At 48.0% G+C, this 12,816-nt stretch overlaps 3 pseudogenes; 1 reads left to right on the forward strand and 2 right to left on the reverse strand.

The window, feature by feature from the left end:
* The window catches only part of LOC147118437 (uncharacterized), a 725,353-nt pseudogene that overhangs the window by 629,752 nt on the left and 82,785 nt on the right, over positions 1-12,816 (reverse strand).
* On the reverse strand, positions 2,247-8,853 carry LOC147118443 (uncharacterized; annotated as a pseudogene).
* Positions 2,473-3,204, forward strand: LOC147118444 (T cell receptor alpha variable 38-2/delta variable 8 pseudogene; annotated as a pseudogene).

Raw genomic sequence — 12,816 nt, forward strand, 5'->3', positions numbered from 1 at the left:
AAAACCCCACACTGAGTGTTCCAGTTAGTGCTCACCAGAGGGCGCTCTCACACCGATAACAAGTAGCAATTCAGCCTCCACAGTGAGAGAGTCACAGGGAGATTCTTAAAAGAGCAAAAAAATTCCCATGGCGACATTATTATTGAATTAATTTCCTTACAGGAGGATCCTACGTCTGACAAAACTGCTCGCGGCTGCTCCGCCCACAGCTTCCCTTTGCTGCTCTCGCTCTGCCCCGCCTTGCCTGCCCTGTGTTATTGGAGAGATTGCTGCTTCTATTCCCTGTTTGGCATTGGTTGGACCAGCAGTTCAGTGGGGCGGGGGTCTGTATTTCTGCTCCGACAGAGGATTTCCCGGACTGCAAAGTTACAGACTCAGTGAGCATTATGTGGAACAGTCTCGCACCGCTCCTCATCACTATATCACTTCTCAGTATTGATTTCCTTCCCAGCGAAATGTCATTTCCCCCCTGACTACTTTAACCCAGATGTTATTATTGGTGAAATTGCGAAGATGACGATTACGATTATTTTATGTTAGAATTAATTCCGCACAAAAACACACACTGAGGGTTCCAGTTAGATAGCGAAATACTGCAGATGCTGGAAATCCGAAATAACAACAGAAAATGCAGGACAAACTCAGCAGGCCAGGCAACATCCGTGGAGAGAAAATAGAGTCAACGTTTCAGGTGAACCCGTTGTCAAGACTAAAGAGGCACAGGGAATGAAATAGATTAAGAGGCCAGGCTGGGAGAGAACAAAAGAGAAGTGAAGAGACATTAAGAGGTATTCAAAACGAGACGAGATGGTGATAGGACTAGTGGAGACAAAAGACGGCTCTAGAGTAGGTGTGAAATGCGCTGGCAGAAGTGTCATCGACCTGAAATGTTAACGCTGTTTCTCTCTCTACAGATGTGGTCAGACCTGTTGAGTTTTTCCAACATTTTCTATTTTTATACAATTTCTCACCCTCTGCACTGACATCTGACTAGTTCTCATAATCTCCAGCAGAGGGCGTCAGGCCACAATATTGCTTTTCTAGCTCAGACCCCGGCAGTCAGTTAAATGCCGTTTTTCCAACAGTTGTGTCAATTTTGGAATGAATTGAAGATTAATATTTGAAATCCACAATGCGCTGGCACGGTACAACTGGCAGTAATCATCACAAAAGACATCCATCACATCAAAGGATTGACATCTGATACTAACCAGCGGGCAGGACAAGTGGGAGTGTGTGGAAGATGGGGGAAGAGAATATTGAAAGTTGAGTGGAAGACACAGCCTGCGACCTGATTTCTGAAGCCATTAACTGTACCGATGGTGGAGATCAATGTAAAAATGGCGAAACACAAACCAAAACCGCCTGTATTTTGTTTCTTTTTCTGCGCCACATCCTTTTACAATACGAGCGAAAGTTGTAAGGACAGTTTTTCATGTCCTGCTGGTGTTGAGCTCTTGTTAACGAGATCGCGCCCGTGTTGAGCTCTTGTTAACGAGATCCCGCCCGACACCTCACCCTGGGGTCTCTCAACCTCCCCACCCCCCGCTCCCCCCCCCCCCCCAACCCCTCTGCTCCCGGGCACTTTAAGCATATGAGCGGTAAATTGCATTAAAACGCCAATGCGCCGCCCCTTCATTCTCTCATTGCAAATCCAAAGTCTGTTGAGCTCTTGTTAACGAGATCGCGCCCGACACCTCACCCTGGGGTCTCTCAACCTCCCCACCCCCCGCTCCCCCCCCCCCCCCCCCCCGCAACCCCTCTGCTCCCGGGCACTTTAAGCATATGAGCGGTAAATTGCATTAAAACGCCAATGCGCCGCCCCTTCATTCTCTCATTGCAAATCCAAAATCTGAAGATAATGGATCAGTAAATAAATCATGAGAGACGCAAAGAAATCATCAGATAGAAATTAAACAGCATTTTAAATGCAAACCACAAAAGGGGTGGGTGTTCCAAACGCTGTTTAAATTACAGGAAGAGTTTATTCTTTAAGTCTGGTCAATTGTTTGTTCAGTAACAACAGACGTCATCGTTCTAATGTCACGGCTCTATAAATCACTCCTTCAACAGACGGGATCATTGTTAGTTCATTAGTTCACTGACCCGTGAGGGAAAGCTCACTGGAGTCCGTAAAATTAACGTAACTAGAGAATGAATTGCCGGCGGAATAAATCAAACCCATCAACAATCCTGAGCTTTCCGTTCAGAATGAACAGGCAAGGGTTTCATTCGCACCCCCGTCTCTAAAAGCGGAACCATTCCCCTATAAGGACACTGACTGCAGCCCAACTCGGGGTGTTTCCATTCACTGACAGCCAGTTCACCACCTACCGGTCTCACAGCGCCACTGGGGACACCAGGACGTGAGGTGAGAGCATCCTGAGACACGACAGCAGATTATTGAGGGCGGGGATTAGAACGGGTGTCTTCAAATATCCAACAACCCCTTTTACAGAGCGGACAGCGGCAATGCGGCTACTCAGCATCTGGGCTGTGTGGGGGGCATTTCTGACAGGTAATTGTGGACCAAACACATTGCAGCTTTTCTCTCATTTCTAACATGGTTTGAATCTGAATTTTAAACACCCGCCGGTCTGATCTTTTCCTGTTTGAACATGTTTTTCAGACCTGAGTCTTGGAGATTCTGTCACTCAGCCGCTGTCCTCGGGAGTTAAGACAGAAGGAGAAGCCGTGACTTTAAACTGTACCTATGATACTACACAGAGCGGCTATTATTTGTACTGGTACCGGCAACACCCAGACACACAGCCCGAGTTTATTCTGTGGAAACACTCGGGCGGTTCTGAATTTAAAGCAGATTTTGCTAAAAACCGTTTCTCTGCAGATCTCCAGACCTCGACTAAATTCATCAGTTTAACCATCTCGGGGCTGCAGCTGACTGACGCTGCCGTGTATTACTGCGCCCTGAGACTCACAGTGATGGAAAGCAGTCACACCCCTGTACAAAAACTGCCCTTGGACTGTAGGGCGGAGCTCCTGTCTGTTGGGGTTGTGTAGAATCGCGGGCAGATGCAGCCACAATGTGCAGCGCGCTGTCAGGCGCTCAAACACACACCGAGAGGAAACCACATTAACCTCGGGTCAAACTGTCACCCAACTATTTCCGGGAGCGGCCGAGAAAAGAAACTGCAGAAACCAATCGGCCCGAAAGATCGATCCCAGAATGAACCGATTGGTTAGACTGTCATTTCTGCTTCTGATCAGCTGTTTTCCCTTAAAGTCGTGGATCGATGTTCAGATCAACTCCGAGAAAGAGGTTGCTGACAGAGCCAGGTACCTCCTGCTGGTCGCTCCGTTAATTGGACAGGATCTGGTTCCCATATTCCGCCTGAGTTTGTTATTTCATCCCGTGTATTCAATCGAACCCGGATATTCAATGAGAGCTCTGTCCGTGTGGCAGTTTCCCCTCGGGAGAGTGGAATAAATTGTCATTCAGTGGTTCAGTTGGCTCACACCCTGACATTTCTGTAGCTACCGATCTGCTCAACAACACCCTCACCGCCAGCTTTGATACCCTAGTACTTTAAAACAATTACACTCTCTCACCCTGGACGTTCTCCCTGGCACGGCTCGCATCTTCGCTCGCTTAAGTCCAAGGGACGCAGACTTGAACGGATATGGTGGACAACTGGTTTAGCCATTGATCGCCATATCGGGCTGGACCACATAAAGAATTATCGGGTCTTGCTCTCATCTGGCAAAATTGCTCACTATTCCAGAATCATTCGGCAATGCAAAGATAAACCCCGGCTCCTATTCTCCATTGCTAACCGTCTTCTGAAACCCCTCTCCTCTGTCTCTTACACCCTCACCGCTGGCAACATAGAAACATAGAAACATAGAAGATAGGAGCAGGAGTAGGCCATTCGGCCCCTCGAGCCTGCTCCGCCATTCAATGAGATCATGGCTGATCATCCAAATTCAGTACCCTGTCCCTGCCTTCTCCCCATATCCCTTGATCCCTTTAGCCTTAAGAAATATATCTAACTCCTTCTTGAATATATTTAAAGAATTGGCCTCTACTGCCTTCTGTGGTAGAGAATTCCACAGGTTCACCACTCTCTGGGTGAAGAAATTCCTCCTCATTTCTTTCCTAAATGGCTTACCCCTTATCCTTAGACTCTGACCCCTGGTTCTGGACTCCCCGGCCATCGGGAACATCCTTCCTGCATCTAGTCTGTTTAGTCCTGTTAGAATTTTATAAGTTTCAATGAGACCCCCTCTCATTCTTCTAAACTCCAGTGAGTATAACAAGTGTGAGGAGCTCATGGACTTCTTTGTCTCTAAGATTGAGACTATCTGTTCAGCCGCTTTTGCCATTTCCCTTCCTTCCCCTAGCCCACTGGGCCAACTTCCTCTAAAATTCCTGCCCTAGCCCTGAACTCACATCATTCTCCAATTTCTCTCAGAACTCCCCTCATGACCTTTGCACGCTGATCTTGTCCATGAGACCCACTTCCTGCTTCCTCGATTGTATTCCCACTAAAGTGCTATCCACCCAACCCCTTTTTCTGGTTCCCATGTTCGCTGATATTGTTAACGGTTCTCTCTGCTCAGGTACTTACCCGCTCTCACTCAAATCTCCAGGCATCACTCTCTCCTCAAAAAAACCCTTGACTCCTCCGCCCTTGCAACCTTTGCCCCATCTCCAACCTCCCTTTCCTCTCCAAGGTCCTTGAATGTGTTGTCGCATCCCAAATTCGTGCCCGTCTTTCCCACAACGCCATGTTTGAATCCCTCCAATCAGGTTTCTGCCCTAGCCACGGTACTGAAACTGCTCTCATCAAAGTCACAAGTGACATCCTTTGTGACTGTGACAAAGATAAATTATCCCTCCTCGTCCTTCTTGACTTGTCTGCAGCCAAGTTGGTTGACCATTCCATCCTCCTCCAACGCCTCTTCACCGTCGCCCAGCTGGGTGGGACAGCACTCGCCTGGTTCCATTCTTATCTATCTATTCTTAGCCAGAGAATCACCTGCAATGGCTTCTCTTTCCGCTCCTGCATCGTTACCTCTGATGTCCCCCAAGGATCTATTCTTGGCCCCCTCCTAGTTCTGATCTACATGTTGCCCCTTGGTGACATCAGCCGAAAACGCAGCGTCAGTTTCTGAAAGTACACGGATGACACCCAGCTTTACCTCACTACCACTTCTCTCGACCCCTCCACGGTCTGTAAATTGTTAGTCAGCTTGTCCGACATCCAGTTCTGGATGAGCAGAAATTTGCTCCAATTAAACACTGGGAAGACCGAAGCCATTGTTTTCGGTCCACGCCAGAAACTCCGTTTCCTAGCCACTGGCTCCATCCCTCTCCCTAACATCTCTCTGAGGCTAAACCAAACTGTTCGCAACCTTGGTGTCATATTTGATCCAGAAATAAGCTTCCGACCTTGTCTCAGCTCATCCGCTGCTGAAACCCTCATCCATGCCTTTGTTACCTCTAGACTTGACTATTCCAACGCTCGCCTGGTGGCCTCCCACTTTCTTCCCTACACAAACTTGAGGTCATTCAAAACTCGGCTGCCCCTGTCCTAACTCGCACCAAGTCCCGTTAGCCCAGCTCCCCTGTGCTCACTGACTTACATTGGCCCCCGGTTAAGCAACGCCTCGATTTCAAAATTCACATCCTTGTTTACAAATCCCTCCTTGGCCTCGCCCCTCCCTGTGTCTGTAATCTCCTTGAACCCCCCCACCACCCCCCACCCCCGAGAGATCTGCACTCCTCTAATTCGGCCCTCTTGAGCATACCTGATTCTAATCGCTCAACCATTGGTGGCCGTGCCTTCTGTTGCCTAGGCCCTAAGATTTGGAGTTCCATGCCTAAACCTCTCCATCTCTCTACCTCTCTTTCTTCCTTTAATACGCTCCTTAAAACCTACCTCTTTGACCAAGCTTTTGGACACCTGCCCTAATTTCTCCTTATGTGGCTCGGTACCATTTTTTGCCTTATAACACTCCTGTGAAGCGCCTTGGGACGTTTTACTATGTTAAAGGCGCTATATAAATACAAGTTGTTGTTGTTGTTGATTTAAGCAGCAATGAAGGACTGAGCTTCCCACACTGCAAAGCGGCCCAGAAAATGCTGTATGTAGAACACAGGCCGCGCTGCTCCATGGGAGCACTGTTCGCAAATACGCAACTTGCCAACCACTTTAATCGTCGCTATCTGTCTTTATCTGTTTCGCATATTTTCAACTTTTTATTAAGAAAGAGAGACTTTTCCGTTTGTGGTAATTGAAGTCATGTTTCATTTGAACGGTGTTGTTTTATTTAAATATAAACATTGGTTCACGTAACGGGACGTCACACAAACACGGCCGCCAGTACGTCTCAAAAGCATTTCATCACACAGGCATGCCTGACTACACTTCACACATACATGGCCGACAGCACGTCACACAAACATGACCTCACAGCACCGCCGGTTGGGCGACCACAGGGTCCTAATGTCCACTGTGTTCACTAACTCACATCTGGTTAAGAGGAACAACTGAAATAAGCACACACGTAATGTTTGCTATAGGTATATGCATGGCTCTGATTATATTATGCTCGGCCCTGACTCAGTTTTTACTGCACTAGGCCATGTCTCTGAATATATATTGCAGCACAGTCTCAGTTATTACAGCACTGGGCCAAGTCTCTGTTTACATTACATTAGACTTAATCTCAGTTATTGCTGAACTAGAACGTGTCTCTGTTTATAAAGTATTAGAAAGTACTTACTGCACAGAAACAGGCCATTTGGCCCAACGGGTCCTTTTCGGTGTATGTGCTCCACACGAGCGCCCTCCCACCCCGCTTCATTTAACCGCATCAACATATATTTCTGTTCCTTTCTTCCCTAATGTGCTTACCTAACATCAGATTGAATGAATCTATTCTATTTATTGCCGGTAAGGATGACTCTAATCTGCCGATTTGTATTTTTTTTTTTAATTCATTGATGGGATGTGCGCGTCGCTGGCTAGGCCTGCATTTAGTGCCTATCCCTAACTGCCCTTGAGAAGATGGTGGGGAGCCGCCTTCTTGAACCGCTGCAGTCCATATGGTGTAGGTACACCCACAATGCTGTTTGGAAGGGAATTCCAGGATTTTGGCCCAGCGACAGTGAAGGAACGGCGATACAGGTCCAAGTCAGGATGGTGTGTGGCTTGGAGGGGAACTTGTAGGTGGTGATGTTCCCATGCATCTGCTGCCCTTGTCCTTCTAAGTGGTAGAGGTCGCGGGTTTGGAAGGTGCTGTTGAAGGAGCTTTGGCGAGTTGCTGCAGTGCATCTTGTAGATGGTACACACTGCAGCCACAGTGCGCCGGTGGTGGAGGGAGTGAATGTTGAAGGTGGTGGATGGAGTGCCAATCAAGCGGGCTGCTTTATCCTGAATGGTGTCGAGCTTCTTGAGTGTTGTTGGAGCTGCACTCAACCAGGCAAGTGGAGAGTATTCCATCACACTCCTGACTTGTGCCTTGTAGATGGTGGAAAGGCTTTGGGGAGTCAGGAGGTGAGACACTCGCTGCCGAATTCCCAGCCTCTGGCCTGCTCGTGTAGCCACATTATTTATATGGCTGGTCCAGTTCAGTTTCTGATCAATGGTAACCCCCAGGATGTTGATAGTGGGGGATTCAGCGATGGTAATGCCATTGAATGTCAAGGGGAGATGGTTAGAGTCTCGCTTGTTGGAGATGGTCATTGCCTGGCACTTGTGTGGTGCGAATGTTACTTGCCACTTGTCAGCCCAAGTCTGAATGTTGTCCAGGTCTTGCTGCATATGGACACGGACTGCGTCAGTATCTGACGAGTCTCGAATGGTGCTGAACAGTGTGCAATCATCAGCGAACATCCCCACTTCTGACCTTATGATAGAGGGTAGGTCATTGATGAAACAGCTGAAGATGGTTGGGCCTAGGACACTGCCCTGAGAAACTCCTGCAGTGATGTCATGTGATTGAGATGAATGACCTCTCAGTGGAGTGAGTTCCACATTCTAACCCCTCTCAGGTTTCACCTGAATTCCCTTTTTGGATTTATTAGTGACTAATTCATGGCCCCGTGTTCTTGTCTTGCACGCAAGTGGAAACATCTTCTCTATGTCTAAAGATCAGAAGCAGAAAGGACAGCTTAACCGGTCGGTTCATTCGGGCCGATTGGATTCTGCAGTTTGTTTTCTCGGCCGCTCCTGGAAACAGTTGGGCGACAGCTTGATCCGAGGTTAATTTGGTTTCCTCTCGCTGTGTGTCTGAGCGCCTGACAGCGCGCTGCTCATTGTGGCTGCATCTGCCCGCGATTCCACACAACCCCAACAGACAGGAGCTCCGCCCTACAGTCCAATGGCAGTTTTTGTACAGGGCTGAGACTGCTTTCCATCACTCTGAGTCCCAGGGCGCAGTAATACACGGCAGCGTCAGTCAGCTGCAGCCCGAGATGGTTAAACTGTTGAATTTAATCGAGGTCTGGAGCTCTGCATAAAAACGGAGTCTGAACCCTTCTCCATTCTCTTCCTGAGTGTCCGAAGACCATCTCCACACAACAAACTGGGGCTCTTTCTCTGGCTGTTGCCGGTACCAATATAAGTAATAGCTGTCGGCTGCGGTACTATAGGAACATCTTATAGTCAGCGCTTCACCTTCTGGGCTGATCACTGAAGACTGGGGCTCAGTAACAGAAGCTCCATCACTCTGATCTGTAACATGTGTTGAGGCACAAGATAAGATCAAGTATTAAATGGTGTTAGTGAAATAATATTAACACTTTACTTTGAACACGACATGATTGGACTCATCCTTACCGACAATAAAGACCCCGAACGTAACCCAGGCGCTGAATAGCCGCATGGCCACTGCCGAGCCCGAACCTGTCGGTCCCGTAAAAAATCCAATCCCGAACCACCAATCTGAGAGTGCAATCAGTCACTCAGTGAGCGCAGTCTCGGGTGTGAGGAAAGCTTCAGCTTTGCTGTGGTTTAGCGATTTATTTAATGGGCCCGAATCGCTCACACTGAGTGTTTGTTTAATTTCTGTCAGTGTGTGACGGCTCACCGAGAGCATTAGGTTCATGCTCCTGTAATATTTTACACTGAACTATCCGCTCTGTGCGGTAGATTTCCTCTGCTCGCTATTTCTAACCAAACTGTAAATGCGGTTACGTTTTCGCAAAAACAACTATATGGGGAGATTTCCACTGAGAGGCCAGAGGAACTCTTCCCGTTGTGTGTCCCCAGAAGAATGTTATTCAAACCCAACCCCCGTCAACCACCTCAGTCTCATTAGTGACAGTCGGTGAAATAAACTAAACATCTTCATTTACATTCAAACTGATAGAAGATTCGGGTCCCAACGCGTGAGTACGGACGGGGTACTCACGCGTGGACCCGACGGAAGTGTCGGTTTCTTGCATGCACTAGGCATGCGCGGGAAACCGGCATTTCCGATCCTCTGAACCAAGGGGTTCAGAGGTCGAACGCGAGCGACGTATGAGTCTGCGCGTGCGCGTTTAACTTCCTTTTTTTTTACAGGTTTTTCCGTGCGTGAAGGCCTCTACATTTTACACATTAAAAAACCAGGCGTGAGGACTTCATTTTAAAAGGTAAGTGGTCAATTAATTAAAATTAGAACATTTTTTCCATAGGTTTATTATTTTTAAATACTTTACAGTAAGGTATTTTTAGCCCCGATTTTTTATTAAATTATTTTTTTCAAAAATTTAAATTATTGTTTAAAATAGTTATTTAATGTTATTTATAGTTGATTTAAATTGTGTGATTTTTTTTCAAATTTATTTGAAGGTTAAGTACTATTTTGGGCGCCCGGAGCTTTCATGAGTTTGACAGTTCTTTCTGTCAAACTCATGAATGGGCTTTTCCCTCCTCCGATTGGTTGCCCAGTGCTCACGTGATCCCAGCCGACGCATCGCACTAACTACGCCGCTGGATCACGCAAGCACAGCGCGCCGGGAGCTGGACCGGGCCACAGAGAGGAAATCCATGCAGGCCCAGGCCTCAACTGCCGGCGCGCTGGGTAAGTGTAGGTCGGGGGCTTGCACCCGCGGGAAGCCCCGACACGAATTTCTGGGCCAATCTTGCCGCCATCATTTGACGGCGTTGGCAATTTCTCGGAGGACAATATGACCACTTCCCCGAATATCTGTTGAACCATTAGAATAATGTCTGACCGAAACTAACAGAAGGCACCGTCCCACTGTGCTGAAAATAATCACATGTGAAGGGAAATGGTTGTTAGTGACATGGGAGAAGCTCCTCACCCGGGTTACAGTCCTGTCTCTACGACTGCACAATAAATTGCGTATTTTAATATATTAGAATTTTTTTATCCAATGGTAGCTTTGCACAACTACTTAAAACATCACTCGCAGTTGCTTTAATATTTTCAATATAAAGAAATAATTCAAAAGCATGGTAGAGATTGTGGCGATGAATAACTACCAAATCAAAAGGGAGGGGGGAACACAAACACAGGTATAAACAGATTTTAAATGTTGATGGATTTACATAAATCAGGGAGAACACGGGAGCGAGTCCCGAGGGAGCAGTGAGAAACATGGGACCAGAGTGCCGTCTGACGGATACAATGAGAACATTTACATTGTTCGGATACTGAGTGAAAAGAGACAGCAAGTGTATCTATGGGGACCTTTACAGCGCACATTAATGATGCGATGTATTACACTGAGGCTGATGGCGAATGTAGTTTTCTTATTGGTTTATGGGATCAGGGCGTCGCTGGCAAGGCCAGCAATAAGTGCCCATCCCTAGTTGCCCTTGAGAAGGTGGCGGTGAGCCGCTTTCTTCAACCGCTGCAGTCCATGTGATGATGGTACTCCCACAGTGCTGTCAGGTAGGGAGTTCCAGGATTTTGACCCACGACGGTGAAGGATCGGAGATATATTTCTAAGTCAGGATGGTGTGTCACTTGGAGGGGAACGTGGAGGTGCTGGTGTTCCCATGCGCCTGCTGCCATTGTCCTTCTAGGTGGTTTGGGAGGTGCTGTCGAAGAAGCCTTGGCGAGTTGCTGCAGTGCATCTTGTAGATGGTACACACTGCAACCGCGGTACGCTGGTGGTGAAGGGAGTGAATGTTTAAGGTGGTGGATGTGGTGCCAATCAAGTGGACTGCTTTGTCCTGGATGGTGTCGAGGTTCTTGAGTGTTGTTGGAGCTGCACTCATCCAGGCAAGTGGAGAGTATTCCTTCACGCTCCTGACTTGTGCCTTGTAGATGGTGGAAAGGCTTTGGGGAGTCAGGAGGTGAGACACTCGCCGCAGAATACCTAGCCCCTGACCTGCTCTTGTTGCCACAGTATTTATGTGACTGGTCCAGTTAGTTTCTGGTCAATGGTGAACCCCAGGATATTGATGTTGGGGATTTTGGCGATGGTAATGCCGTTGAATGTTAAGGGGAGGTGGTTAGACTCTCGCTTGTTGGAGATAGTCACTGCCTGGCACTTCTGTGGCACGAATGTTGCCTGAACATCGTCCATGTCTTGCATGCGGGCATGGACTGCTTCATTATCTGAGGAGTTGTGAATGGTGCTGAACACTGTGCAGTCATCAGCGAACATCCCCATTTCTGACCTTATGTTGAAGGGAAGGTCATTGATGAAGCAGCTGAAGATGGTTGGGCCTAGGACAATGCCCTGAGGAACTCCTGCAGCGATGTCCTGGGGCTGTGATGATTGACCTTCAACCACCACAACTATCTTCCTTTGTGCTAGGTATGACTCCAGTCAGTGGACCGTTTTCCCCCTGATTCCCATTGACTTCAGTTTTACTAGGGCTCCTTGATTCCAGACTCTGTCAAATTCTACCTTTATGTCAAGGGCAACCAGCCTCACCTCACCTCTGGAATTCAGCTCCTTTGTCCATGTTTGGACCAAGGTTATAATGAGGTCGAGAGCGGAATGGTCTTGGCCGAACCCAAACTGGGCATCAGTGAGCAGGTTATTGGTGAGTAATTGCCGTTTGATAGCACTGTCGATGACACCTTCCATCACTTTGCTGATGATTGTGAGTAGACTGATGGGGTGGTAATTGGCCGGGTTGGATTTGTCCTGCTTTTGTGGACAGGACATACCTGGGCGGTTTCCCACATTGTCGGATAGATGCCAGTGTTGTAGCTGTACTGGAATAGCTTGGCTAGAGGTGGCTAGTTCTGTAGCACAAATCTTCAGCACGATAGCTGGGATGTTGTCGGGGCCCATAGCCTTTGCTGTATCCAGTGAGCTCAGCCGTTTCTTGATATCACGTGGAGTGAATCAAATTGGCTGAAGAATGGCTTCTCTGATGGTGGGTAGCTCGGGAGTAGGCCGATAGGAACCATCCACTCGGCATTTCTAGCTAAAGTTGGTTGCAAAGGCTGCAGCCTTGTCTTTTGCACTCACGTGCTGGGCTCCGCCATCATTGAGGATGGGGATATTCATGGAGGCTCCTCCTCCCGTTAGTTTTTCAATGGTCCACCGGCATTCACGACTGGATGTGGCAGGACTGCAGAGTTTTGACCTGATCTGTTGATTGTGGGATCGCTTAGTCCTGTCTTTAACATGCTGCTTCCGCTTTTTAGCAGCTACCCCAGGTTGGCACCTCATTTTTAGGTACGCCTGGTACTGCTCCTGGCATGCTCTTCTACACTTGTTGTTGAACCAGGGTTGGTCCCCTGGCTTGGTGGTAATGATAGAATGAGGGACAAGATGGGCCACAATTCTGCTGCTGCTGATAGCCCACAGCGCCTCATGGATGCCCAGTTTTGAGCTGTTACATCTGTTCTGCATCTATCCCATTTAGCCCG

Source organism: Somniosus microcephalus, chromosome 4 (genome assembly GCF_052327205.1).
Source record: "Somniosus microcephalus isolate GS21.2 chromosome 4, FLI_Smic_1.0, whole genome shotgun sequence".
NCBI lineage: Eukaryota > Metazoa > Chordata > Chondrichthyes > Squaliformes > Somniosidae > Somniosus > Somniosus microcephalus.